The 24,182-nt window shown below is 42.1% G+C and overlaps 1 protein-coding gene across 5 annotated transcripts in view; it reads left to right on the top strand.

Annotated features, from left to right (window-relative positions):
* TRAPPC9 (trafficking protein particle complex subunit 9) overlaps window positions 1–24,182 on the top strand; it is a 522,423-nt gene that overhangs the window by 458,890 nt on the left and 39,351 nt on the right. The gene's annotated exons all lie outside the window — the stretch shown is intronic.

Genomic DNA, 24,182 nt, shown 5'->3' with positions numbered 1-24,182 from the left:
TCGTAGTGAATGGATATGTTATTTGTCCTGTTGAAAGGACATTACTGTAACCTTGCCTGCAATCCTGCAGAGTGGTACCCAGTAAGTTATGTGCCGTCTAACCTTGCCTGAAATTTATTCCTAACAATTGACATGTAGATTATCAATGCAGCAGAAGTCTTTTATATTCTCTTTGGAGCAGGGGGTGGCAAGTGAGCAACCTTTCAAACAAAAATCCAAAGCACTCATTGATAAAACTGGAGATACGTGATTTAGAATTTTTTAAATTCTGGATTTCAGCAGAGGAGTAAAAGAAAAGTGTTGAAAGAATTTGGCAGTCAAAAAAAAAAGTGAGCGTTTTGTTCTCGTTTCAAAGGGTTTCGCCTTCACTTGAGTACCGTATTTCATTTCTAAAGCAGATACCTGCTATAGTGTGAACCTATTATTTTAGAAAAAATGACAGTGTTATCTTTTGTATTGAAGATTTACAATTAACTGGTGAAAAAGTTTCCTGGGTTAACAGGAACATCACTTTAGTAGAACATTTTTCGGCAATAGATCTTGAAGTACTAAACAGACGACATCAGGGTTATCCTTCATACTTGATGGGTGGTGAAACCAAAGCATGGAGTGAGGCACCAGTTTGCCCAGCATACCAGTGGCACAGCCCTAAACCAAGTGCAGGTTTTCAGAGTTCTGCTGTGGCACTGCGTGCTCAATAGTATTGCTGGCATCGTGTGCCAAGGCACAGGGAGGTCTGCAATTGGTCTTTTATTTTTAAGAAACATCAAGGAAATACTAAAAATACAAGCTGCATATGAAATCTCTTTGCAGAACTTGGTGCCAGAGTCTTTCATCAGAATAGCTTTCTCCTTTAAGGCATCCCGATTCTTTTCACTCCCTTTTCACAGATCTGATGATTGAAAGGTCTGAAAGAGAATCGCTGTGGTCATCCTGTCCCTAAATATCACAGATGCTACTACTTCAGTTCTTAATATCTGCACTACACCCAGTAAATTCTGCTTGATGGACTGCAAGATTTTCAAAAGGATACCAGATTTTGCTTTGAATTGTCCACGTCCTTTAAAAATCAACCACCCCTATGATTCATCTTTTATTTCCCATTCTAATTTCTCTAGGTTAAACCTCTACCACTGGATGTCATTCTGCCTTTGCTAGAGTGGAGCACCTTTCCAATATCAAATAAATGAAAGTAGACTCTAATATCAGTTCCCTGAGCAGATACGGTGACCCAGGTGTTGTTTCATTTTTTTCTATTCTGCCTTTCAGTTTGTGCCCAACAGAAGCAAGACTAGTTGAGAAAAGGATACAAACCTTTTCTGTAATCAGTGGTAAAAGGCTTTGAGAAAGTCCCCAATGTAGTAAACTTTTCCTCAAAACTGTGACTTGTTTCTCTGCTGATTGAGAACTAAAAAAAGGCCAAAAGATGTTTGCGGTCCTAATGACAAACAGATATACATATATGTTGTGCACTTATGTTATCAGCCGCTGCTATGTTAATGATTGATGTAGCTAAGGCTGTGGCTTGTTTCTTTAGCTTGGGTATAAATTAGGATTGCTGTAGATAGAGCTAGAGATGCACGGAAGGGGGACTTCTCTCTGTCAGTATAGGCAGGAAGCTGGTTTTTAGCTTTATTTCCTAAGAAAATTAGTGTCTGCAATGCTTTCCACCTAGATGCCCATCCCCAGTCATTTTTTAAGACATTGGTTGATTTCAACAGTATTTGAAATAGGACAGAATTCTCAAAAAATAATTACGTTCCTACAGGTTGGCACAGGTGAAGATCTCAACGAGCCAGGGGTGGTTTCTTGTACCCTTGAGGGGTCACAAGAGACTGGGTGGGAGCTGGGGTGATTGCAGGAGAGATGGTACAGGACATGGGACAACGAGCACAGCTTTTGCAGGAAATTGGGCATTTTTTCCTTCTCCTGCTTGCAGGAAAACATATTCTTTGTGTACAGGTGGGAGAGCACCACACAAGGCAATGGCTGCTGGTGCACATCGCATCGGGACCTTTTTTGGGGGGGAGTGAGAAGGATGGATTTCCTGACGATGCGCTGTGGTTTTGAAGACGTAGGGGCGGACCTGTTAGCTGAGAGGGAACAGATTTAAGGCCTTCGGGCTGTGTGGCAATGGGACACAATTCCGTGCAAATTTAGTTTCTCTGTTTCTGTCCTTTCATTCTTTTTCTGTGAAGGAAAAGGTGTTTGCGGGAAAGGATTCATCTAACTCAGGATTTGTAGCCGGTGAATCCAGATCATCCTTGGGCTAATTAAGGCTGAGGGTCCTGGTTGGGCAATAACGTGCCGTATCTTTTGGCACAATTATTTTTGCTCATTTGGTTCAACACACAGGGAAGGGAAGTGGGTGCCAAAGATATGGTTAGGACAAGCTGTTTGTATCTGGTCTTAAATAGGAAACAGTTTCTCCATCCTTGAGTTCTTTCTCACTTTATTTGAGCTATATTAAGTGAATGTTATGCGCAAGCTATTTTCAGAAAGTGGTAATTATATTAAATTTTCTTCTTCCGGTATTCTTTCATTTTCTAATGTATTCAAATGCTGGTAAGATATTGTCCAGACAAGATGATGATAAAATCTGATCATCTGTTACTGTTTAGTAATGAAAGCAAAATTGGAAGATTGTGTAGCAACTTTAAAAAGGGTACTTTGACAGTTTTTATTTTATTGGAGTTGTTCTAGTCTATTATTTAACAAACCCTCTCTTTATTGCTTAAAGAAGTGATTGCAATATTTCACAAGGAGCTCATTTTTCTTCAATTTCTATTCAGTTGTGCAGCGTTCTTCTGATAGCTTTGTGCTCTGCTTCTCATGCTAATTCCTTTTGCAGCAGCTGCTGGAGAATCTTAAATGAAATTTGGCGTTTCAGCCCCCTTCACTGCCTGCCATATACACTGCAGCAGCACAACCTGGTTGAGCATACGTGTTACCACTTCAGCACAGGCTGGTGGTAAATCTGGCCATTTGGCTCCTGAGCCTGCAAACCTTTCCTCTAATATCCTTTATTTATATGCATACCCCTTTTTAAGTCACTGTGTATAAAGCAAATACTAGAACGTCTTTTCAGGCCCAGATTGGTATTGCTCCAGCAATGGCCATAGCTAAATGTTTGTAGCAGAGGGAAAACACGTATAAGGCAATTACCATTTAGTGGTGGTAGAACATTGTTGCAGTTTTTTGACTAAAGGCAACCATCAGTTTACTCTCTGGTGCTATAAACTAATCTGACATTTCAAATCCAGTGAGTGATATGGTGAAAACGATCTTAATTCACATGAAAATCAGCCTTGATTTGAAACTCTTGGCAGGGAGTTCTGCAGGTTAATTGAATTAGAGTCTGTGTGTGCGGCTTTATCCTAGCAGTTGTTATCTTTTAGTTTTATTGATAGATCTTTTGCTTACATAGTCAGTAGAAAATGAACATGAGACCCCACCAGCTTTCTCATTCTTTTTTCTGCTGTTCAATCACCAGTGTTTTTTCATTTCTCCTCTATAAGGTATTTGATGAAACAGTTTTCTACGTTCCTGCAAACACAACCAGGCAAATTTCTTTGAGGCTGCAAAGGTTTGTTAGGTCTAGCTCCAAGCCTGCTACTGTTTATCTGGGTGAAAATAAAATATTCTTATTTTCTTTACACTTATGGATACGTATATTTATGTATATAAAAGAATATAGATGAATATGTATGTTTTGCAGAGATAAGAAATTTTGGAATTTTACAGTTGCTAATTTAAGGTGTTGCAAATAACATATTTGCTACGCAAGCTCTCAAAGGAACTTTTGTAGAGGTTAGAAATGGAAGGCAAAGGGGTATACTCTCTCAGTATATCCTGTCATTGTCTCTGCGGGGCAGCTCTTAGAAGAGGATTCTCCTCTATATATCCCCTAGTCCGTACTGAAAATCAGCCCTGAACAGAAGTTGGCAGTCAGTCGTTGAACACGAAGAAAGCTGGGAGGTGGTGTTTCTTCAACCGCCTCCCTCATTCTGATCATTTTTTCACTTATCTGGTGAGGCGGGGGGGGGGGGGTGAGCCCCGAGGGGGGCTCTCGCTTCTGCTGCCAAATGCCTGGCACGTGCTATATGTGACCCATTTTGGGGACAGCGGCAAGTGGGGGGTTTGACTGGGGCGGTACCACTATCAAAGCGTAACGCAAGTGTCCTAAGGCAAGCTCAGGGAGGTCGGAAACCTCCCGCAGAGCAGAAGGGCAAAAGCTCGCTTGATGGCGATTTTCAGTACGAATACAGACAATGAAAGCAGGGCCTCATGACCCTTCTGGCTTTCTGGGTTTCAAGCAGGAGGTGTCAGAAAAGTTACCACAGGGATAATTGGCTTGTGGCGGCCAAGCGTTCATGGCGACTTTGCTTTTTGATTCTTCGATGTCGGCTCTTCCTATCATTGCGAAGCAGAACTCACTGAGCGTGGGATTGTTCACCCACTAATAGGGAACATGAGCTGGGATTAGACCACCATGAGACAGGTTAGTTTTACCCTACTGATGATGTGTTGTTGCAATAGTCATCCTGCTCAGTACGAGAGGAACCGCAGTTTTGGACCCCTGGTGCATGCTCTTGGCTGCGGAGCCACTGGCACAAGGCTACCATCTGCAGTCTTGTGACTGAACGCCTCTCAGTCAGAATCCCACCTAGACGTAGCGATACTGCAGCCCTGACAGCACCTCGGTGGGCTCGTGATAGCCGGCTGCCCGGTGCAGGGCACTGCTTGTGTTTGGGACCAGAGGGGTGGACAGATGCGGCGCTGTGTCTCCCCCGTTGCGTACTGCATAATTATGGGGCGCTCAGCGCTAAATCATTCATAGATAACCTGGTTCTGGGACAGAGTTTCGTACATAGCAGAGCAGGTCCCTCACTGTGATCTATTGAGAATCAGCCCTTGACACAAGCTTTCGTAATTAATTTTTTTACAGGTTGCCCAGAGAGGTGGTAGATGCCCCATCCCTGGAAGCATTCAAGGTCAGGTTGGACGGGGCTCTGAGCAACCTGATCTAGTTGAAGATGTCTCTGCTCATGGCAGGGGTGTTGAACTAGATGACCTTTAAAGGTCCCTTCCAACCTAAACTATTCTATGATTCTCATCGTGGCTTGAAGACTTTGCCACCAACGAGCCATTTTACACTCAATGCCTCATTTCACTTACCTGAAAGACCCCCCTACTGCAGGGGGCATTTAATTGCCTGCCTGCTCTCGGCTCTGCTGTTGCTGTATGCTTCTCTTAGCTGTCAGTTCTGAGGCTCTGGCTTTTTGCAAACCAAAAAAAAGAATTTTCTGTTATGTACTGTGGTCTGGGGGATCCATAATTTGGTGTATATCGCCAGACAATATTTGTTCTTGCAGCCACCAGTCTTCAGGTACTGCTTTTCACTATAGCTCTGTATTCCCCGTTAGTATTACTACTATTATTTTTAATATTTATGCTGATGCTGTACTTGTCAGGTGGACTCTGCAAGTACCTTACTGTACTTTACAATTTCCATGTAATCATGACACATTTTGGAGCCAAATTTTACTCTTGCATACACAAGAATCATATTCACAGGCCTTCCTTGAGCAAAGTGCAAGTCCTCTGCTTTATTTCAGGTGCACAGAAATGTGTTTAAGGTAGAGGGTGTTGTCAAGTTTATCCCAGCCCGTTCCCTCCCCTCAGCTCTGTACTCACAGTATGTCCATTTTGCACTTGCAGATTGACAGAAGTTGAAAATTGTGATATAGAGATGAGGTTTTCCTGCCCTGGCCTGAAGGTGGGCCTGGGAGGGGAGAGTCATGCTCCAGGTCCTCATCAGCTTTTCCAAACCTGCTGCTCAAGGAACGTGGGGGATGTCTACAGGCGGAGTCTCAGCGGTGTGTGAAGTATTGTAATGTTGCTACAATGCTCAGGAGCAATTTTTGTGGGTGTGAAAGGCACTTTTAATAAAAAAACAACCATTTACTGGATGCTTTTTTGAGGAGCTGTGTTGCCACTGGGATAATCACTCTAAGAGAACTGGAAAGGTGGTGTGCTACAGTTGTTTTCATATTTCTATGGTGCTCTCTTTGGCTATTATTTTACTTTTACTGGGTCCACTATTGTATTTCCCAATCGGAGCTAAACACTCCCAAGCCCTGGGGATTTTTGCAATTATTGCCACTGACAGAGCAAACAGGAGCGAGGAATCTAAGCCGTTGCTATAGAGGCTGTATATAACACAATACCCGTGGAGCACTGGGCATAATAACCGTAACATGAAAAATGAGCTATTGATTCTCTGCCCACTTCTAGGGAATGAAAAATTTCCTCCCGATCTGTAAGCCAGTGTGTTGACAGCACTGTCCTCCTGAGTGCTTGTCCGCAAAGGTCTGACTCTGTCCCCTGGTCACCATTTAGTTTAGACTAATGAAAATGCATGTGTATTTGAGGAAAAAGCTTGTCATAGGCTTATTTAGCATCCCTACAGTGTCACCCGTGCAATGATTTCATGGCGCTTAGGCATGCAAGATGCTGTTTTGACTTTAGTGGGTACAGGTCCTGCCTTACGTCTCAGGGAGGAGCGAGGGCTGAATCACGGAAAGCATCAAGAGGCAATTCTGGCATCCTTACTCATTCGGAGCATTGTTTCAACCTCTGCGTAGCCACACTGTGCATAAACATCCTACCTGATGTGAGCAAAGACGTCACAGTTTAAGTGATTTTAACCTAATCACACGGGGAATGTTCAGTAAAGCTTAGCCCCCAGTCGTATGTCATAATTAGAGACAATATGAGAAGTGATCACTCCCATCCTCATGAGCTAAAATTCAGCTGTTTCCTTTGATGTGATCAGCTATTTAGTCATTCTTGAAATTTTCCTTTTACTTCTCATTGTTGGGATTTTCAGCACTACCCAGTGCGGGTTTGCTCCGACCTCCTCTGTGTGCGGTGGCCTGGGGGGTGGTGGCCCATGGACACCTCTGCTACGAGAACTGACATCGGTTTTCCTTTCCTTGACATCCCTCTCATTGGTTTTAGGTACCCGTTACAGGGCAAATAGCCCACACAAGGCAGTATTAGTTCTTTATGGACAGCTGAAAGAGAAGCGCCGTGTGGATATCAGCAAAACTTGGCCACTTGTTTCATCGGCGTCGGTGCCAGCGTTTTCTTTGTTTTGCTCCATGCAGATTTTGGACCTTGTGTTTCATTTGGAATTTTGCTCGGGACTGATCCCAAGCTCGAGAGGTGACACTGCCAAGTTTTCTCTGGTTTTGTGTCAAGAGCAACTTTGGACTGAAGCTGGAACTGAACCAGGCACGTGATCTAACTCCTATACTGTCTCATACATTGAGGAAAGCCAGTCTTGTTTAGCCAAAATGGAGTCAGACAGAGGGTGTTACATATTCCTGATGTAAGATTAAAGTAACATACATGGACGTTTTTACTCTCCTTCTTACTTGCGGTCTTACAAAAGAACATCTGTGGAACAAACCTTCAATGTGAAGGTTATGAATGTTCTTTTTTCCCCCCTCTCTGTTTCTGAAGTAGTGTGTTGAAGGATGATTCTGCCCTTTTCGAGTGCATGGTCGAAGGAAAAGGATGCGAGAGTGGCGAGTGAAGCTCAGTGGTTGAATGCCAGGTGCCTGGAGCTGCCGCATCCCCGTAGCCTTGGGGACAGGACCCCAAAAGCAGCATCTGACCCCCTTTTTGAAAACTTTGAAGTATTCTGCTGGGCACTGTGCTGAAGGCTGTCACCTGAGGGTAACATATAAGAAGCCAAAGAAATTGTTTGATGTGTCAGCATTTCTGTTAATACAAATAATTAATAAGAAGATTAATTTTTGGACCAAATTCCTTCTTCTGTCAGGGACAGAGATGATCTCACTAAAGGTATCTTGCTCTTTATTTAGATATTTCTGCACTATTTGTCACATACCAAAACTAGCATCGTGAAAGAGGATTGGGGTGACATTTTTAAACCTGTTTTCAACAAATTCCATAGCATGAGACTCTCAAATGTGAGCAGTGGCTCTGTGTAACCCACAAACAGTCAGGAGGAACAGGCAAATGACTGCTCAGTATCGGCAAACACCTTTTGTGCCCCGCAGTTACCTCCCTGAGATCATTATCCCTTCGTTGACTTGTGTCGAAGCATCTGCGTGCCGTTGTGCAGAACATTTCTGCCTTGACGCTGGGTCTCCAAAACCAGAAAGCCCTTCCATGGTCTTCTGCTGAGCTTTGCCTCCAGCACGGAGGAGAGACCTTGAGCATGGGCTGTGAGGTTTTATGTTCCTGGCTGTAGCTGCTGTTATTTTTGCTCATGCAAAATAACTGTGCTGTTGACAGGAATTAATTTGCCCAAATTGGGAAGACCAGAGAGATATTTTAGGGTATATTTTTAGTTTGGATGGAGATCCAACTCCCACCTATTCATAACTAACAAGTTTTATTTTTAGCATCTGGATGCAGAGTGATAAACAGGCAGGGAAAACAAAAGCAACGTCAAACTCTGTTTTCAAATGTATAGAGTTATCACTCTATTTTGTGGAGTTTCTGCTATCTCTTGTCATATCAGTGCATGTTTCTGAGCTCTGTGCTGAATCAATCTATTTGCTTTCCCTCTTGGGCTGCCTTTCAAGCAACACCTGACCGATGCTGATCAGCCGAGAGAGATGTGATATGTGACTTACCCACTCGACTTACAGCAAATCAGGCTCCGCACAGTCTATTTTTAGAAGTCCGGTTTCTGAGTTAGGCTCCTGGAATTCTGTGTTTGCTTCATCTGGAGTACGACAGAAATCTTTTGATTAATTTTAGAGGCAAAGCTTCTTGGAATGAAATTTGGTTTAATAATGGAAGTGCATTAAAAATTTATATGAGAAACGGGAATTTATGTCTCTCTGGGAACTTAGATTTAAATACAATCTACCTGAAACAGACATTCAAGATGTAATAAACACAAGATTCATGTTGAATGTTTGAGCCCTGTTGAGGTCTCCAATCCCATCCTGTTTAGAAACCTTTCTGCGTAGGAGCTGGTTACCATGCTTCCGACTCACAGCCTTTTTCTGTTTTCTAGCATAAGTAAACACACTCCCTCCAGCTTTTTCCTTGGTAAGGTGAAAGCTTCTTACCTTTCTTGTTGCCATCTTCTGACCATTTTTCCCGCTGACCTGTTCTGAGTCTCGAAGCGTGGGCCAAACCCAAACCTGGTGTTCGTGTCGAAATGCCAGCAATGCTGCCTGCGACAGAGCGATGCCCCCCCGGACTTTCCCACGTACGTTAGTACAGCTCAGAGGAATGTGGTATTTTGTTATACAAGCCACTCGTGCCTGGTTAGCCAATCTGCTAGCAGAGAGCCTTCCATGAGCTGCTGGTCCCTAAGCCAGGTTTTTGGGTGGGTTTTTTTTAGCCACTAGACATTTACATTTACATTCTCTTGCTGAAGATTAGTATTCTGTCCTCATCGTCAGTGAATTGCATTTTACTGATCTTTGGGCTGTTATCAAAATCCCGTTGAATTTTAATTCCTGTGCTCCCAATCATCGGTAGCACCTTCCAGTTTGAGTCGGTTTTCCTTTATTTTTTAGATTTATCCCCGCCCCCCCCCCCCCCCCAACTTAAATTGTCAATGAAAATATTGGCTAGACTTCAGGACTCACCACCATGGGTTTCACCTCTTTGCAATATTCTGAAATATTTTTGGCAAAGAAACCAGATTTTCAATAATCTCTCTTTGAATTTAGATTTTCTATTATCTTTAATTCATGTGCGTTATATATACAGATTCAGGCCACAAATGGAAAGGTAGATAGTGAAGTGGCATGGAAAAGGCTGTCACTGCTGTTCTTGTATCCCAGGTGGAAGCAGGAAACTCTCTGATTATCAATAATTATTTTCTGGTTCAGCCCTATTCTGTAGACCTGCTTCAGCCACCCTTTGAGCTCAGAGCTAGGATTTAAAAGCAGGTAACCCACAAAAATTTTGTATCTGTGACAATATGAAACAGGGCACCTAGAGACGGTAGATGTTTTTAAAGTTGGGTTTAAGAAAATGAAAAAAGAGGTGATGTAATTTATTTCTGGGGTCTAAGCACGGGACTGAGAATCCAGAGCCTTAAAGCTTTACACCTGGCTCAGTGACTCGGCATTGCAAAAGGGAAATTGTGTTCTGGATCACACTGTCTTTTTTAAAAAAAGATGTGTGTGGGCAAAGTGCACTAATTTACCACTGTGAAGGCATAACATTTTTTAAATTTACTTGTGCCCACACAAGTTGAAATGGAAACTATTATTTTAATGTTAAGCATTACCTTTTTTTTGTTACACTGTAAGATCTGCATCCTGTACTCTTTTCCGAGTGCTGGGCTTAAATCAGATTTTGGTCTTACATATCAATCTTATTTTTTCTTCCATCTTTTATTCCAGTTTGCGTCTTGCCTTATACAACTCTTCTAAAATCTATTTAGGTTTTGTGTTCTGCTTAATATATTCTCCCAATATTTAATTTGTTGGAGGTTAAGAGCATTCTGACTGAAATTTCCATCAGCTCAGAAATAGTATCAAAGGAGAAAATTATAGATGGGGGAAATCTAGGGTATTTTTAAATCTAAAAGGCTAATTTAGACTAAATGCAAAATGGGTGTGAACAACTGCCCTAGTATTTTCACAATGGCCAACCAGATGCCATCTGGAAAAAAAAGAAAAAAAAAAAAGCCCAAATATCCTCATTTCTTTTTATGCTAAAACATTGGCAGGTATTGATGTAGGAGGCAAACTAACTCATTTGAACTAAGTTGGACAGTTCACACTGAACAAAAGGCATTCAGCTGCAATTGCGTAAAACATGCTACAGAGACCCCTGGATCCTGGAAAGCAATGTGTGAAATTGCCTCAGAACCACATGTTAGTCAAATTATTGTTTTTCTGTAAGTATCACCCACTTTTGAGTTTGTTTTTACTGAGATTTTCTGTCTGTCTCTCCTCTCGCTTCCAGAGTGCAGACTGGAGTAATTGCTTCTAAAATTTGAGAGCACAGGACTGGGAGTAAGGAGCATGGTACTGTCTGCTCTGACCAGCCTCTCAACAACTCATGTCAGATAAAGAAAAAAAAAGTCACAGCAGAAAGTTTTGAATATTCGCCCAGAGCTAAGTTTAGGTTTTGTCACAGCGGCAATGATTTGGCATTGCCATGGCAGTGAGAAATGTAGTCTTGGTTAAGGTTGTTGTCTTGAAAACCTTGGAGATTTAAATCCTCTATAGATGTGATTGTCGTCACAGCAAAGAGACTCCACTGAAAGGTTTCCTATGGCAGTGAGAGAGTGAGAAACCTTTGGGTACCAAGAGTGCCTTTTTTCTGATGTATTTTTAGCATTGATCTTTATCTGTTAAAAACAGGAGTGAAGCGTTGGGTAGGATATATCAATTTGTTTTTATTTTCACAAGGTATTATTTTTCTATACCTTACGAATATGCCCTGTGTGTAGCTAAAGCTTCGTGCCTAGCTCAGTTAAAATCCTCTCCAAGGGTCAGTCTTTCTTCTACCCTTGGCTATGCTGTAGTCACTTGCCAGCTTGTTTGTTGTTTTTTCCATAACACATCCACCTCAAAACACTCATCCCGTTGCTAAGAGCACAATCTATTATCAAATTTGGTCTCTAGATAGGCAGACATAGTGAATGACTGGCCTGATTCAGCTCTGTTAATTCATAAACTGCACTGATGTAAAGAAGTTGCACAAATATATTATTAGTGCAAGTAACATCAGACTCAAGCCTATAGAAAAGCCATCCCTACCGCAGTAACTGGAAGATTTAATCAGTGGATGGAATTAAGAGATCCCATCAATAGATTTGAGGTCATATCCTGAAACTCTTAATATCAGGAAAATTCACTATTGGTAAACTTGAAAGTTCAGTCACTTTCTAATCTTAGGGTTTGATCCAAGCCCATTTCATGAAGAAAATTATTTTAAATTTAATTGGTTAGTGCAAGTCACACTAAGGATGATGAGGATTAATTGTCTTTGTCTATGAGCTTTTTTGATGTGCCAAATGCCTTTGCAAGAAGCATCACATAAGGCAAAAAAAGCCAAAACAAAGCACTAGGAAATCAAAAGAGGAAGGAAAAAAGAGCCCACTATGTGGTCTTTGAGGTTCCCTTTTGTAGCATGATTTATTGGTCTCTCAGTTTTGTTTCAGGCCCCAGCTTGGAGGACAGTACCTTACAGCGCGACCACGTAGGCTGTCTTGACAGAGATACATGTCGGATCTGTAATGTAGAGAAAGCTGGAAGGAAAGGTGGCTGAGAGTTCAGGGAAATAAGGCAGCCTTTTTTCTTTCTTTCTTTCTTTTTTTGCTCTCTTGCTTTTTTTTCTTTCTTTTTTTTAAAGGAGTTTGTGTGTAACATCGTGCATTTGCTAAACTATTAATTTTCCCTCGGCCATTGAATGTTTATATCTGCTTGTCCTCGTTATATTTTTGCATTACTTACTACTTACACAGAAGTCTAAGTTCATGTCATTGATTTCTCGTAATGACCAATGAGCCATAAATCAGCAGCAAGATAAAAACTTCCAGTAGTATTGCCATGCGTTGATATTTATCTTTACAGTGGATGTGAAACAAGATGAATTACAGAAAGCCCACCTACACTTGCAACACCCACATGTTTCTCAACTGTTTTTATGCCCATGCTATCTGAAAACAGATTTGGCATTAGAAATATGCCTTCAAAATATTGATAACAATAAAAAGGCATCCCAATGAATTACTGTAAAGTTGTGGCTGTAGGAGTTTGTGCATAATTATCTCTCTTGTATACTATAGGTGATATTTATCTCCCTTAATTTGAATTGCCTGAAAGTCCGGGCTCTGTCCACTGTCAGTGGAGTGAGATGAGTAGTCCCAGGGCAATTCTTCCCATCCTACAAGAACTGCCCAAGATACGTAGAGACACCTTTGGAAGCATATTTATTTCCATGAACTTACAGAGGATCTTGCTTGTACATGGCTGCAGTTTGAGGAGATGAATCCTTTTGATGGGAATGATTACATTAGTACCATTATCGTGCCTTATACGTAACAGACATTGTAATAGTGCTTATTTTATGGGGCAGGTCTGAGGAAGAAGTATATTGTACCTGACTAAAGAACTCTCCTATGTGGAAATGCACATATAGATTCATTAAAAATTAAGGCCAGGTCATCAACTCTTTTTGTCACAGGCCGCTAAGTGTCACTCAACTACACTGTTACCAGCCTGAAGACATTAGGGACATATGTTTCAGTCTTCCAGAAATTCAAATGTGGGCTTCAGGCTGAAAAAGAAGCAAGAAAAATCCTAGTGCCCATGGCCCATGTTAAATTATTGTATAGGTAAAGCTCCCTCAGGAGACCCTATCCGCCCATCTTCCAGAGAACATTAAGAAATCCCGAAGGATGGGAGGCTCAGTAAGGATGCCCTTACTGAGCATCATTGTACACTAAAAATAGCAACAGATGTCCCACAAGATGCTCTCCTGGCCCTCTTCTTCCCGATTTTCATTAAAATGCAGAATTTGTTGTTGCCTTCCAAGCTGCTCAGTGTGACGCCCCTTCGAGGAGAGGCTTGCGGTTGCTCTGCACGGCTTGCTCTTCCTTCTTGATATTCCCATCATGGCTTGGTATGGGATGAATAATTTGGGGAGGCAATTCAACTGGAATTGTTTGAAGCAACGGATGATTATGATTTTCCACAGCGAATGTAAGTCTTGGCATTGTCAGACAATAACTCATTCTGGGTTCTTCTGATAAATTGGCTCGATCATGGCTGATGAGCGCTGTATGGCCACAGTGGCTGTGGCAGCGAATCCTTCAGAATCACTGCAAATGTGTTCATCTCTGAATAAAGCAATAGAAGCTTTTTTTTTCAGTGAAACCTTTGTGACTGATGCCACAGACTGGTTTGGCATGACTAAAAATTCACTCTGTCCATTTTCATTCAATATCTCCTATTCAGCCTCACAATGTCCCTTTAATGAAACCATTTAGGAAAATGATTCTATTTTGCGGTAATACTGGCAGGCCAGGGAGGTTCATGCTTGTTAAGCAAACTGGCTCATGCACTGACCAAATCACTGCTGCAATACTCTCTTTGAGAAGGCATTTACCACTAAGTGTTTGTTAGCACAGAGAGAACACAAGCTGTTTCTAAACCTTTGCAAATCTAATAGAGAAGTCTTCTCCTGGAATATCTTTTTAGGACCTGAACTCAGGAGCTATTAAAAGGCCAGGGTATTGTTAGCAGAGAGAATAAAATAAAATACATGCTGAAAAGAGAACATAAGATTAAAGATAATAGTTCTGCTGTAGGGGCCCCTTTAGGCGATCAGGAGAAAGAGAATAAGGTTTGTAATATTCTTCTCTTTCTCTCATAGCCTAGAGAAGTCTTCATGTGCGAAATATTTTTAATCTCATTTTCTATTTCGAGACTATGTTTCACAAAGTCATTTTTATACATCCCAGTATAAACACTGCAGCAGATTTAAGAGGGATTTTGTGTCTGTCAAAATTAAGTGCATCAGTCTGTGTGCGAGGCTGGGAAATGTTAGGAGGCAATCATAGCGAAAAACAAACATTCAAAAAAGGCAAACATCAAGTTTGGAATAGTTTTATGTTTCAGATAAGTGACTTTATTCCCAAAGCTGACTAATGACGGAGGAGAGAGAGGTTATTCAGTGGTTATCACAAACGATGGATGATTGGGGCTTTTGGGTTCTTTTTCTTTGCTGACTCATCTTCTGGCCTTTAATGAGTCAAACTCTGTGTCATTGTAGTCTGTAAAAATGGGTGTAATAAGGATGTGTGTCCCAGAAGAATTCTGAGTCTTAATTGACGGTGGTAAAATATTCTGGTATTTTTGTTTGAAGACACTAAAGTGAAAATTTTGTTGTGGTTTAACCCCAGCTGGCAACCAAGCACCACCCAGCCACTCGCTCACTCCCTCCTGGTTGGAAGCGGCAGAGAATCAGAAGAGTAAAAATGAGAAAACTCATGGGTTGAGATACAGACAGTTTAATAAGTAAAGCAAAAGCCACGCATGCACGCAAAGCAAAACAAGGAATTCATTCACTACTTCCCGTCGGCAGGCGGTACCTTGGGAAGACAAACGCCCACATTCCACATGTCCTCCCTTCCTTCTCCTTCTTCCCCCAGCTTTATATGCTGAGCATGATGTCCTATGGTCCGGAACATCCCTTGGGTCAGTCGGGGTCAGCTGTCCCAGCTGTGTCCCCTCCCAACTTCTTGCGCCCCCCCAGCCTCCTCGCTGGTGGGGTGGGGTGAGGAGCAGAAAAGACCTTCAAGCTGTGTAAGAACTGCTCAGCAATAACAAAACCAGCTCTGTATTATCAACCCTGTTTTCAGCACAAATCCAAACCATAGCCCCATACTAGCTACTATGAAGAAAATAACTGTCCCAGGCAAAACCAGCACAGCATTGCTAACAGAAGCACCGACTCTTTCCGTGCGAACATTTCTGCATGGAACCACACTCTTGTGGGCCCAAATCTTTTGGATTTTCTTTGCTTTCCCTTAGTTTTTATACTTCGCGGATCATGCAGAAAGCTGAATGTTCCCACTGGTGCATTCAGCAATGCCACTCTAATCTGACATTTTTATCTTCCCATGTTTCTCTTTCTTTCTCCAGCATGAACGCTTTTATATTGAAATTCAAAGTTTATCCAAATTGAGCTTTCTCCTTGACAGTTGCTGTAGCTCTGCTTTTGTATGTGTTGCCAGGTCTTTGGGAGCATAAACGTGTTAAATCCCTCTCCCATGGAAGTCTGGGACAAAATTCCATTGATTTTCAGTAGGGCAGGATCAGATTCAATATTAAGAAAACTCCATTTCCTGCTAATAATCTGTTTTGGTGTCCAGACAATTTGCAGAGTTACCTTTAAAACAGATGGCTAAATCTGATCATCTGCTTGTTTTGTTCTCTCTAAATAACCTGCAAAAAATTACATTTATAAGGTTCAGTCCTGCAGATTCTTATCAGCATTGTTGCTGTGCATTCAAAGGTGACCCTTTTTATAAGTAAGGATAACTTCTTAGAACAGAGGCTGGCAGTATCAAGCGCTAAAATTCTCACAGCCGTTTGTATTTCAGACCAAATCTCTCGTCAGTCAGCTGACTATGTTTGCTCTGACCGCAGCAAAGCCTGGTAAATAGAAAGCATATGGATTAATAATGAACTCAATTAAAGCAGGAAAGTTTGAAGAGATGCTAAGAGAAAAAAAGGTCTTAGGCAAGTAGAGACCATGGCTTGAATGAGAGAGCACATTTGTCATGTTGGAGGGCGCTTGGATTACATGGTCAGTAATACTTAATGCAACACCAGCCCTGTTCTAAGCAGTAGTTTGTAAATTGTATTAAATAGAATATGAACAGGATCTACAAATGATTTCCAAGCAGGGATTACCTAATGCAAATCAAGGGAAGTACTAATAAGGAGGATAGAAACTGTGAAGCAGAGACATGGTTATGGTACAAGTTCCAGGAAAGAGGCACTGAAGTACTGCGCATTTCTTGCAACATCTTTGATGAGATTTTGAGAGGTTCAGAGCTGGGCAAACACAAATCATAGGAGAAAAATTGGCAGAGATGTGGGGCCATATTCAGACTGTTTTTCTACAGAAGCCTATCTTTAGCATCTGAATTTGAGAAAGTGATCAGTGATTCAGGCCACCTACAATCCAGCGCTGCCAGACCCGGCTGTCTGCACTGTCAGTGGAGAAAAGCAGTCATGATACCTAAATTAGCTACTGGGAGCAGATTATTCTGAATACAGCCCTGAATTTAGGTATGGAACTAAGTTCTTGCACTGTTTAACTAAAGAAGGCTGTTGAAACAGCTGGGGACCCAAAGGGATGTAAGTGTACATATTGCTTGGCTCTGATTTCCTAATTTAATAACTATGGAGGAACATGAAAATCTGGTTTACTTTAAGGTAAAATTTAGGGGAAAAAAATATAAGGAGAGAATAAAAAATAATGGTGGTTTCTCCAATGCCCCTACATATTTTGGGCAAGGATTTAGTCACGCACAGTGGGAAAATTCTAGGTATTCAGTGACGAACCTTAAAACAGAAGAAGTGCAATGAACAGGGCAGCACTGCAGCCTGTAGTAAAAAAGACCACGTAATTGCAGGTAGGATTGTATTTAGCTGATATGGTGATTCCTGTGAACTTATTTATCAGGAGCCACATATTCACTGTTGCTCTTTATCTTTTTAATATGGTTGCTTGTTATCGAGGTGCTTTTGCGTTGTTTTGCATTTTTGTAGTTGTATTTTGGTTTTAACTCATTGTCATGCTATAAAATTTTAGCGCTAATAATAATTACAGATGGATTTTAGTTGTCCCATGTGGGTCCATTATGTTCACTCTTCCTTGTTCTTTTTTTTCCTCCCTGCTTTATCTGGTACATAGTGCTTAGAGTTGTGTACAATAACGCCAAATGAATTTCATGGGTGAATAAAAAAACTTGTGCAAATAAGAATAGGAGACAAAGAACAGGGAAAAGGGGGAACATGAGGATGCTTCAACCCAGAAGTGTAGGAAAAGCTAAGAAAATTGTCGAAGAAAGCCTGTATTACACAATTCTCTTGCATATCTCTGCCAAAGATTATTTTAGCCTCTTGATTAAAAAAAAAAAAAAAAATTGGAAGTCAGTGGGTGGCTTTTCTAATGGCTCAGTGGGTTTTGGCTGACTAATACTCTGAGTCTTCAAGAATATGAGCAAAGTACTGTTGTTATCCGTCAGGGAGGACCTGATTGCTCTGCCCAAGAATTAAGCAATGTTTACATTGGAATTCACTTGGCCCAGTGTTGGGTGGCTACATCTGAGCTAGTCCCTGAGCTTATGCCAAACTCAGGGGAAACATCATCAGGTTTTTTTTTTCCTTGAGTGGGGCCCCTGAGGTCAAGAAAATGAATGCTGTCAGTCTCTCAATCTCACATTGCTTCAGATAGGCACAAAAGATCTGCCTGTTTTTTAATGATTTAACATAACGAGACTTCTGAATTCTTCCCACTGTAAATGGAAGGATTAAGGTGGAAGCTCTGGACACGTTCAGCTGTGGGTGAGGGATTTGTGACAATAGAGATCTGCTTCTGGAATGAGCCTGCGGGCAGATGGTGTGTATCCAAGCCTTGACCATCATTAAGAAATAGTGCTGAACTTCTTTCAGAAGAAGAAATTATATGAATGGCATTCACAGTGCTGCTGCTTTCACTTTCCTGGCAGAAAAAAGACAACCTTGTCAAATAGCGAAACAAAGAAAGATCAAACAGTCCATCTCATTTTGGGTTGTTATCAAGACAGAGGTTGTTGTCAAGAAACCCTAAGGACTGTTGGTATTGATTTTACATGGAAGGTTTGGGGAGGTTTTGGTGAAAGGTGGGGGTAAATAAAACACATTTTATGATAGGTGGAGTCAGAGCTCAAAAGACTCACGGGAGTCCTGTAAGTCGTCTTTTCCTTACCAATTGGGCCAGCATCCCTGCCTGGGAGTATAAAATGGACAGCTAATCTCTTCCAAGCAAGCCAAAATTATCTTTTCTCAGTCCAGTGGATGTAATGGCTGGTATTTGAGACATCAGTTCCTGCACTGTGTGGGTGCACATTATGTTTATCATTACGTGTGGAAAAGAACAATTAAATACGTGAAGTATTAAGTAAGACTTCCAGATTCTCTCCTCGACAACTTCCCAACAAGGGCAGCTAGATGTTTCCCACTGAACTCACTGGCTGACAATGCTGGTATTTGTGAGGCACAGGAACATCTTTCACTCAGCAGTTTTATATGCTAACTTTGATTTCTGTTTAGCATCTTGGAGAGCCTGACATTGTAACGTGCTTTCTCAACTCAGTCAATAACATTAGGAAAAATACCACTCAGAGGTCATGACATGCTGTTGCATCTGCTCTGTCCTGGCTTATATCCTCAGCTGGATTTGCAAATCGGGTCATGGACAGAAATGTTACATGGGAGCCACAACACAGGAATAACAATACCAGGTCGGAGCAGTTGTCTGCCTTGTCTGGGATTATGTCTGACGGAGTTGGCACCATGTGCCTCAGGAAGAGGAGTGTGCTGGAGCGTATAACCATACATGTGTTGGGAAGATGAATGGTGGTTTTGTGCCTTCATATCTCTGTGTTAAGGACATACTGAGAAGGACAAGAATTCCCACGTGCACTGGCCTGTGGTGATCTGCCCTGTGGCATAACTTTGTGGGAGCAAAACAAAAAATAAGTGTGTGATCATTCCTTTCTGGAAAGAAAAAGAGCGAGTGTGTTTGCATCTTTGTCTTTCTGTCTCTCTTTTCTCCCTCTATCCCCCCCAACGTCTTTTGAATTTGTTTGCCATTTTTTTATACAATTTGATAAAAGGCTAGAGAGCTCAGTGACAATGAAATTCCTGCAAAATCTGTGAAATCTGGGGGAGAGGAGAGAGACTTTGAATGAGGGAAAGGCACTAACGAGCATACTGCAGTCTGGGCAGAAATCTTTGCAGGCACCACCAAGCCCATATCACAGAAGGTCGAAATGCCCCTTGGAAGGGGCTGCTGGAGGTCTCCAGTCCGGCCTCCTGCTCAAAGCACCAAACTACATCAGCTCAGCTTTGCCTGGGCTGAGTCTCAACTACCTCTAAGGCTGGAGATTTGACAGCTCCCCTGGAAGACCATTTCCAGCACTGCACTATTCTGCAAGTGAAGAATCTTTTCCTGACATCCAGTCTGAACCTCCAACTTGGGGCCATTCGCCCATGATTGAGAAGCATTTGTCACCATCATCTTTACAACCCCCCTTGGTATAATGGTTGGCTGAGATTAGATTGCCCTTAGCCTCCTCTTCACAAAACATGCTGATGTTGAGTCAATCAGCCACAAGAAAAAGAAGTTGTAGGCAAACAGTATCCTCAGAATTACTTTTTCTTTTATAAATGGGAAGACAGAGGGATGAGAATTAGGTATTTCTGCACTTCCTGCAAAAATGTGTAAATACAGCACTGCAATGCATTGATCTCTATTTTTTCCTATAGTCCTTGAAGGGTAACAACTATTGCTACGAGAACTACAAGTGCTTTCTTTCCAAACAAATGATAAAGTATCTTACCTTATGTCAGCATTAAACAACAGAAATCAGTCATTTGTCTGCCACTATTGTGTATTCCATGAAGAGTTCAGATACTCTCCTCTCTACTGCAGTTTCAAATCAGTACCTCATTTGCAGAGTTTATGTAATGCGTCGTTGATCTACCATAGTGCTCCCTTAATGTTTGTGAGTTTGCATTTCAGAACTGGGTTTTAAATTATTTCAAAATTGCAAACTTATTATTGTTTTGCTCTTTCTCCCATTCCCTTAAGAAAATCATTAAAATACTTCCATTTTATTTTTTTCATAAAGATTTGTAACAGCTTTGGTTACACAGGAAAATCAAGGCATCAGGAAATCTGGATGATGTAAAAGAAAGGTAGAGATTTGCAGTATTTCCCATTAAATGTCATTTTACATTGTTTGGGCCAGCGATGGGCTAGGATTTACCAACTCCATCTCATTGCAGCCTAAGAAGTTCCACTTGGTAGCTTGTGTATTGTTTATCCGTAAAGTTGTACTATTCTCTGTACTTCCACAAAAAAAGGATGCTTTGAACACAAGCCGCTGTGGTTCACGGCATTCATCAGGATTGTAGTAAACTCATGAGGTGAGCGCAGCTAAAAGAGGCAGCCAACAGACGAGCAGTTTCTGTGCTTTCCTTTGAGATCTCCTGGGAATCTCTAGGGCTGTTGGAGGACTCCTGGGAATTCTTCAAGGATTTTCAGGGTGTTGGCTGCAGTTGGGAAAGGATAGCTATAGGAATCCTGCCTTCCCGCAGGCTCTAGCAGCTTCTATTGAGCTCTGCCAGCTATTCCTGATCACAAGGTGCTTTGAGCTTCTTTTTTTCCAGCTGACTCCCAGTTAGGGAAGATCAAGCACCTTTTCAGCAGGTGCTATGCAGAAGCCTATATAGCAGCTGGCCTTAAAGCACAGCTCCCAAATGCAGCAATTGGTGCAGAAGTGGTCCAGAAAGAGATTGACTGGTTCTTCTCCAAGACCGTGAAGATACAAAATCCTGAACCCCCAACTGTACTGAAGGATGTGCTGGCAGCCTGTGCTTATCAGGTTGGGAAATGAAGACTTCCATGGTGACAAAGGCAGAAGCTTGTGACTTCTGACCTTGGGAGGAAGATTCCTGCTCCATCTGCAACTACGGAATAGCTTCAGTTCTCTGGGTGCAGATGAGGGGCCAGGAGCTCTGTCCAGTGAAGCGTCTGAGCCAGCTGAGCCTGAGAAGAAAAGCTGATAGTAGTGGGTGACTCCCTCCTGGGGGGATGGAGTCTCCATTTGTCAGCCTGACATGCTGTTTAGGGATGTTTTCTGCTTACCGGTGGCTCAGATCTGGGATGTTGTAGACAGACTGCTTAGGCCTGTCCAGCCCTCGGGCTATTCCCCACTTCCACGTGAGCATCAATGATACAGTCAAGGAAACCCTGAGCATATCAAGTATGGCTACACGGTTTCACAGATCGTGGTTGAGGACATGTGGCCCCGATGGTTTTCTCCTTTAGGGGGAAGGGCTAGAGAAGGAGTGGACAGACCCTGTAGGTCAGCAACTATTTGCACAGCTGGTGTCAACAAGAAGGATCTGGCTTTTATGACTACGGGATCTTCTTTTGGGATCAAAGGTGGCTACAAAGAGACAGGATCTGCCTGACCAAGTGGGGCAAAAACATCATAGGAATGCCAGGGGAGGGCAGTGAGGATCCACGGCAGGTTTTGCACTTTACATGAGAGTGGAGGGGGAATTCATGGAGCTCTGCCTCGGGACTGACGATGAGCCAGCTGGGAGCTGCTGGGTCACGCTCAGAGAGCAGACCAATGCAGGTGATGCTGTGGTGGATGTTTGCCATTAGATGCCAGATAAGGAGGAAGGCCTTCTTCAGATACTGGGAAGAAGCCATCCCAGAGAAGATGAGGCTCAGGGGATTGTATCCATGTGTATAAATATCTGATGAGAGGATGTAGAGACAGAGCCAGACTTCTCAGTGGTATCCAGAGAAAGGCCAAGAGGTGATGGGCGCAAGTTGAAATTCAGGAAAAGCCATTTAAATATACAAAAGCTTGTTTTACAGTGAGGGCGTCTGAAAACTGGCACTGGCTGCCCAGAGAGGTTGCGGACTCTCCATCCTTGCAGCTTTTCAAACCTGGCTGGACATGGCCCTGGGCAACCCGCTGTAGCTGACCCTGCTTTGAGCAGAGGTTGAACTAGCTGATCCTCAGAGGTCCCTACCAGCCTCAGTGATTCTGCAGGTCTGTGAGAAACCACATTCCTTCTTTTCCTTTACATCAGCGAAGCAGCACACAGCAGTGAGGAGCAAGGTACCTGATTTCTGGGGATGTGCTTGGAGTTTACATGAAGAGAAAACAAGTGTGAATGGTTTGCAGCACAGCTTTCCCAGAGCATATTTGCTTAGAGCAATGTAAATTTTCATGAGTGAAATAATCTGCCTTGAATTGCTTAATTATTGGCAATAAAAGAAACCACAAGGCTGACCTGCAAATTACAGGGATAAAAAACTAAGTGCAGGTTTAGACTTCACTGAAGCTTTGTTGAAACTCTGTAGGTATTCTAAGTGTATGTTTAAGAATGTCAAATGAATAAATAGCAGCTACTTGAGCTATCTATTCTTTTTAACTGCAATTAGTGGTACACTGCAATCTGCTTTCTGAAAGAATTGGAAATCTTCCAAAGACAGAATAGGCCACAGGATTTTGGTACAGTTGGTAGAGATGAAGTGATGTGATGTCCTTTCAGGGTGAAGGAAGAAAAGCCAAAAGAGAATGACCAGGCAGATGCTGGATAGCAAATGTCTGGATTTCAGCTCAAGCTGGACAAAGGAGAAGATTTCACAGGCTCATAGTCAGAGAATAGCTGGTGTTACTCTTAAAACAGTACTTTGAAGAGATTTTGAACATCTCTTCTGAAGAGAGCAGTATAAAATTAATAACAAAATTGTGTATTTCAACAGCAAATGATATTCAATATAGGTCAGTTGCCAAGTGCTCAATTCCAGTAATTCATACATTGTATGCGATTAAACATAGTTTAGGATAGGTAGGTTTAGCACCTACAGGAATGGTTTAGAGACCATTCAAGGAATGTAGGAAAAGAAGCTGGTTAAATCAGAAATGGTAACACAGGGAAAGTCAGTGTCACATGGTAAACTTAGTTAACTGAAGAAAGGCATGTTTTGGACTGAAGACGGCCCTGGAAATAAAGTTTCTTTGGATCCAGAAATTCATCCAACTTACCTGCAGTCAGTCAGAAGCATGTTGGGTAGTAGATTAGATGGCCAAAGATTTGACCAGAGCAGCTGTAATAAAAAAAGTGGTTGCCAAGTGCTTCAGAGCTGCCTTACAGATAAATAGGATCAGTTCTCTTCTGCTGTGCCAAAGGAGAAGGTCCATTCCCATGTTCTGCCTCTGCGGCTCGGGATCACTAGCGACGAAGCGGGGTGCAATTGTGTATTGCAGTTTTAGCGGGTGCCGTTGGCATCTGCCAGTTTGCACAATACTATAGCTATTCACTGAACAGCATGCCTGCTCTGTTCCCTCTTCTTGCACATAGTGCAAATTGCTTATGTGCAAGCGGTGACTCATCCCTACAGCCTCTCTCCTACCTCGTGTTTCTCCAATTGCAAGATCTAGCCAATGTTGATGCAAAGACCAGCAAGGTCTCCTTTTTTGCTTGCTTATTTTTCATTCTGCCACTACTCTGTCACTGACAGACTTACCGCTTTCTTTTTTCCCTCTAGTCTCTGTACCTGCCTCTTCGGCCTTCATTTGCAAGATAATTTCAGGGTCTCCGCTCTTGCACGCTCTCTCTTCCTTCTCTTGACCTTGATGTCAAGATTTCATCTCTTTCTCTTTTTCCTCTTGTCAGTCTCATTTCACGAAGTCTGCTTCGCACAGGGCTATATTTCCTTGTCTCCACTCCGTTGATTCCTAGAAAATCCATTATTATTTATTATTGTGTTGCTTTGAAAGTTAGCTATAAAAATAGATACACTACAGAACTACAGCTATTTACAGAGACGTAGCAAACAATATC

The sequence above is a fragment of the Accipiter gentilis genome, chromosome 2 (genome assembly GCF_929443795.1).
Source record: "Accipiter gentilis chromosome 2, bAccGen1.1, whole genome shotgun sequence".
Lineage (NCBI taxonomy): Eukaryota > Metazoa > Chordata > Aves > Accipitriformes > Accipitridae > Astur > Astur gentilis.
The sequence above is the reverse complement of the archived record's forward strand: the minus strand, read 5'-3'. Positions and strand labels throughout refer to the sequence as shown.